This window comes from Echinops telfairi, unplaced genomic scaffold (genome assembly GCF_000313985.2).
Source record: "Echinops telfairi isolate 266 unplaced genomic scaffold, ASM31398v2 ScPeMD7_4225;HRSCAF=4972, whole genome shotgun sequence".
Taxonomy (NCBI): domain Eukaryota; kingdom Metazoa; phylum Chordata; class Mammalia; order Afrosoricida; family Tenrecidae; genus Echinops; species Echinops telfairi.
This window is the reverse complement of record NW_022108124.1, coordinates 18245123-18250290: the sequence shown is the minus strand read 5'-3', so window position 1 is coordinate 18250290 and position 5168 is coordinate 18245123. Positions and strand designations below refer to the sequence as shown.

Genomic DNA, 5168 nt, shown 5'->3' with positions numbered 1-5168 from the left:
GGCCGACTCAACAGCAGCTCCTTCCCCGCCAAAGCCCTCCGCTAGACCTGGTTTCCCTCTTTCGCCCTGTGCCTCCGGAGGAGGAAGGGGACGGAGCCTAGCGGATGCGCAGTCCTGCCCACACGGCGGGGCGGGAGGAGGTGGGGAAGCAGGCCCAGGCCCACCGGGTTCTGGGACCCCCTACGGAGGCCCGAGAGGAAGGCGGGCGTCCCCCGGGACAGGCGGGATGCGGGAGGGAGCATGCGCATCCCGGCGGGTCGGCGGCCGCACGGGGTGGGAGGACCAGAGACTCGGGCCCTCCCAGCTTCCTAGAGAGGCCGCGGCGGCGGCGGCGGCGGCGGCGGCGCGCGTGCGCACCGCCGGCCGCGGTGGGGGGGGCGTGGGGTTAGCGGCTATGGCCGCAGCCGGAAGACGGCTCCTCTGTCTGCTGGCAGGATCGGTAAGCGGCGCGTCGGGCATCGGCGGGGTGGGGAAGTTGCCCCGCCGGCACCGGGCTCCGGGAAGGCGGCGTGGCGCTCGGCGCGTCCCGACCGCGGCGGGTGCGCGTCGGCCTCGAGGCTGGCTTCGCCGCGGCCCGGAAGCCGGGCCCGGGATCCTGCCCCCACGCGGGACCCTCCTCGCCCCGTGCTGGAGAATGATGAGTTCTTTTAGCCTCCCGGGCGCCCCGGTAGAGGGCATCTGGTGTGGCCGTGGTCTTATCTTTTGACCCGATTGTGCACGTCAGGCGCAATCGTCGGGGACAATGAGGTAACAGGTAAGTGTTAAAAAGTAAAAGTAACCGCTGGATTCTGAAAAGAAGGTGGTAGAAGAATGTGATTAACATCTCGAAATTGTACCTTGTGCACTGTTACGTTGTGTATGTTTTGCAGTGTTTCAGCAACAGTAACAAAGTGTTTTTTAAAAACCCAACCAAGTGGTATCTGTTTTACGTCTGACTTTCAGAAGTGTTATCTCCACGAACCAAACCGTCCCCATGAGGATGCCCATTTTAATCAGGAAACGGGATCGCCCTGTTGCTTTCTAAAACTTGATCGTCGTCCACTGTGGAATGGCCTTATTCAGATTCTGGTTAAAATGGGTGCCAGCCAGCTTTGTGGCGCTATTCGAGCAATAACTGACAAGTACTGTGAAAACGTTTTGCTGGCAGCTTACCCCTCAGAGGACACAGTTCTCTGGTAGTCTGTTAGTGTTGAACACGTGATGCTTGTGAAGACAATTTATTGCCAAGTCTCCTGAGGGTGATCGTCACTGCCTTCAAAATGAAAGAGCTAGTAAGTGAGAGGCCCGTTTTTAAAAACATAAGGTACAGCTCTAATCTCATTCAGTTACACCCTGCTCAGAAAATCGGAGAGGGGCCTTCTAACTTAAAAGTGGGGGCCAGCAGAGAACACAGTGCTGTCTCAGACTGCTGCAGCTGAAAACAAAAAACCCAATAATATTTGTTTTGCAATTTTTGCAAAGAAGGGCCTGTTAGCCAGTGGCTGTAGCAATGATTTGATTAAGTAGTTTTGAGAGAACTACTGTCTATTCTATACATGTGTGTTTATTCAGACACCGAAGGACAGGCGTGCTTAGTGGTTACATGCTGTCATACTGCTGAAGAAAGGCAGACAAATTTTGGTTTAAAAAAATTAAAACCCCATCTTACTGTTAGCCAGATGTTTGGGCCTAAGCCAGATGCACTGCCATTGAGTTGGTTCCGACTTGCAGTGACCTTACAGGACAAAGTAGAACTGCCCTTATGGATTTCCGAGATGCAAGTCTTTATGGGGGTAGAAATTTCATCTCTCTCCCACAGAGCAGTTTGTGGATTTGAACTGCTGACCGTTAGCAGTCCAGTGTGTAACCCACTATGCCACCAAGGCTCCAGGGACCAAAAGACAGACCTGGAGCCAATCCCAGAGTCATTATTTGCATTGGGGGCCTTACAGAGTAGGAACAAGGCAGTACTGTATTCAGTGGCAGCAGGCAGGACAGGAAAGGATCCGCTAAGGGGGGTTTCCGGGTTGGAGAGTAGTTGTAGGGGCTAGTCTTCAAACCAGTTAGACCACTTTGAGTGAAGTGGGTTATTCAGCCTGTTTGCACTCTAACTTCTGTACCTGAAACTCACTTTAGATCACTGCTGCTGTGTGCACAAGCATGTGTGCTTTGTGCTAAAGGTGTTGGGGGGGTGGTGGTAGGCGCAGTGTGCCTGCCCGTGGTTGGCCAGCCTGTGTGCTGGAGAGGTGGCTCAGCAGCTGGACAACACACTGGGAATGCCTGCTTAGCTGAAGGCCAGTCATTCTGGGAGGTTAGCTCGTATCCCTACACCACAAAAACAGGGCTGTTCTGAAGATAAGCCTCAGTATTATAGCAGCAAAACTGTGGCTTGGGATGACCAGCCAGCACCCTGGAGAACTTCTTGAAAGGAGAAAAATCCATGCGCCGTCCACCCAGAGGAACTAGCCGTCCGGAAGATCTGGGCCCTAATGTGGGGCCAGCATAGCTTTTATACTTTGCCTGCACCAGCAAGTGAGCAGGGTGTCCGAAGTGGAAGGGCAGGGATTTCTAGTGTGGTCATTAGTAAAGGAGGGAGCAGGGCCAGGGAATGAGGAAGTCCATGAGGTGAGGCAGCGCATTAGGCTTTCTTTTCTGATGGTTAAAAACCCTCTATTAGGGTTTTCCTTACAATACGACTTTAAGTGTTAGTGCATGTGTATTCAGTGGGGACAGAGAGCTGCTTGGGACTATTATGAAAACATAACCTACTGAATTTTTTAGCCTGCTGACTTTTGCCTTTTTCATTGTGTGTGTGTGTTAGAAACCACCAGAAAGCCCTGTGAGCGTGCCCATTTCCCTCAGGAAATGATAACATTCTTTACAAGACTGAAGTTCCGAGCTTCTTTTCCCCTTCCTTGACTCCCCAGCCCCCTTCCCTGCGTTCTCACACCTGCCGTCCTCACACCTGCTGCCCTCTCCCACACTGGATGAGCACATTCCACTGTGTGTCCTCCCAGGAGCTCCCCAAGGCACAGTCACCTTGTGACGTGAGTGCTTAGACATGCTTGACGAATGGTTCCAAATTAGGAGATAGGAAGAACCGAAAGTGATTACAACCCTCATTTTTAAGAGCAGGTGGCCAAATGAGTTATTCATGTCTAAAGTGGAAACATATAAAGAATTCTTTATTTATTTTCAGAATTCTTAATTTTAAGATTTTGTTTTGAATAAATACAGATTTATAGAGGGCTTCAAAATTAGTATAGGGAGTTCCTTTTTACCTTTTACCCAGGTTACCTAACATTAATGTCTTATATTTTTAACTTTAACTTAACAAAAAATTTTTTGAGAAGATACACAGCAGGACATAAGCCAAGTAGACGGTTTCTACATGTGCGATTCCTTGACATCGATTGCATTCAAATTCTGCAACCATCCTTCCCTTCTTTTTCCAAGTTGTGTCCTCCCCATTGACATAAACTCAATGCCCCTGAGGTTCCTATCTTAATTGTTTGAGTTGTTAGTTTGATCCCATACAAAACTCAACATATGCCTTGCCATAAAGTTGATTACGGCTCTGCACCCCTACATAGGGTTACTGAGACTGTAAATCTTTATGAGCGCACATAACCTTATCTCTCTTCCTCAGAGCAGCTGGTGAGTTTGAACCATGAACCTAGTGGTTAGCAGCCCAACACTTAGCCCACAGTGCCACAATGTCTCTTAATCCCATGTCTCTAGGTCTTAAAAGAAGCATGAAGCTCGGGCAGACTTTTTTTTTTTTTAATTGAAAAAGTTTATATTTAGCATTAGCCGGCTGGGCTCAGTTTAGATGATTCCAATTTTGTTGGCAACATCTAAAGCGTCACAGTCAGGAGCCAGTTGAACATAAGCCTTCTCGCTGTCAGGCCTGATCGAGGTGTTGACCTTGGCTATGTCAATGTCATAGAGCTGCTTCACGGCCTGTTTGAGCTGGTGTTTGTTGGCTTTGACATCCACAGTGAGCACAAGTGTGTTGTATTTTCGATCATGGTCCAGCTTGTTTCTCCGGGGGGGCGTTCTTCCGAGGGCATTTGGGCTGCCTTCTGAGTCTCAGGGTCTTGGGCCGCCGGAAGGGAAGGTGCAGGCTGTGCTGATCTTTTTTTGTGGCTGTGGATACCTTTCAGCAGGGCCTCCTTGGCTTTTAAAGCCTTTGCTTTGGCTTCCGTTTTGGGAGGGGCAGGAGCTTCCTTCTTCACCTTTGGCGCCATCTTCGGCAGACTTTTTGCACTGCAGCAACTTTTTACTTGTTTTCCAGTAGTTCACATTCACAACAGTAGTTTAAAAAACCCACAAACTATATTCTACTACTCTGCACATTTAGGATATACATTTGGCAATTCTTGGTGCAGCAAGAGTAAGACTAGCTTTGATGGTTAGGGTGATGTGTCAGCTTGGCTGGGCTGTGCTTCTGAGTGGTTTGGCAGTTATGAACTGATGTCATTGGCAGTTATATAGGAGGCAATCGAACAGCTGTGTGATGATAGAGTTGTCTCCATTATCTGATCTGGAGTGGATATAGCCATCCGCCGTTTTTCTACAAAACAATGATTTTCACACAACGACCTGGTCTTTGGAACCTAATCTGTCAGCCTGAGGAGTTGGGTAGTATAGTTAAGTTAAACTGTTGGTTTGATTTTCATGAAGATGCCAAGGAATATTTTTGGTTTAAGGTTTAAAGATTATCTTAGGCCAGTAGTTGTTTTTGGGGTGGTGGTGGTGGTGGGGTGGTTAATCTAGTCCCTCTGGTTCCAGAACTAACTTCGACATTTTGCATAACCGCAGTACAGTCGCCAATTTGATCTGTTTGTATTGGTATGACACTGTAGACTGAAAACATTAATCAGACTTCATCACTTCTACTCAGGCCCTTTGTCTAATCCAGGGTACATGTAGGGTCCCTCATGGTATTTAGTGCCTTCTTATTTTTATGTACTTATTTGGTTGTTGGGTTTGTTTTGGGTTTTTTTAGTTGCCTAAGACAGTTCCTAGGCCTTTCCTTGTCTCAGGTAGTTGTACTTTTTAACGTTCCTCAATCTGGTTGGCTGGTGCCTTCTAGTGGTTTTGTGTTGGGCTGTGATTTAAAACACTAGCTGTTTCAAGGGAGAAAGACAGGGCTTTCTACTCCTGTGAAAAGTCAGTCCTGAACG

The 5168-nt window shown here is 48.7% G+C and overlaps 1 protein-coding gene across 2 annotated transcripts in view; it reads left to right on the top strand.

The window, feature by feature from the left end:
- Positions 1-393: 393 nt before the first annotated feature.
- Positions 394-5168, top strand: part of ZNF445 (zinc finger protein 445) — a 14798-nt gene continuing 10023 nt past the window's right edge. Inside the window, exon 1 of one of the 2 annotated variants that reach the window (XM_030886942.2) lies at positions 394-439. The gene's annotated coding sequence lies outside the window, so the exon portion shown is untranslated. Of the gene's footprint in view, positions 440-668; positions 755-5168 lie in introns of those variants that run through there. The other variant, XM_045295051.1, reaches the window with a different exon arrangement.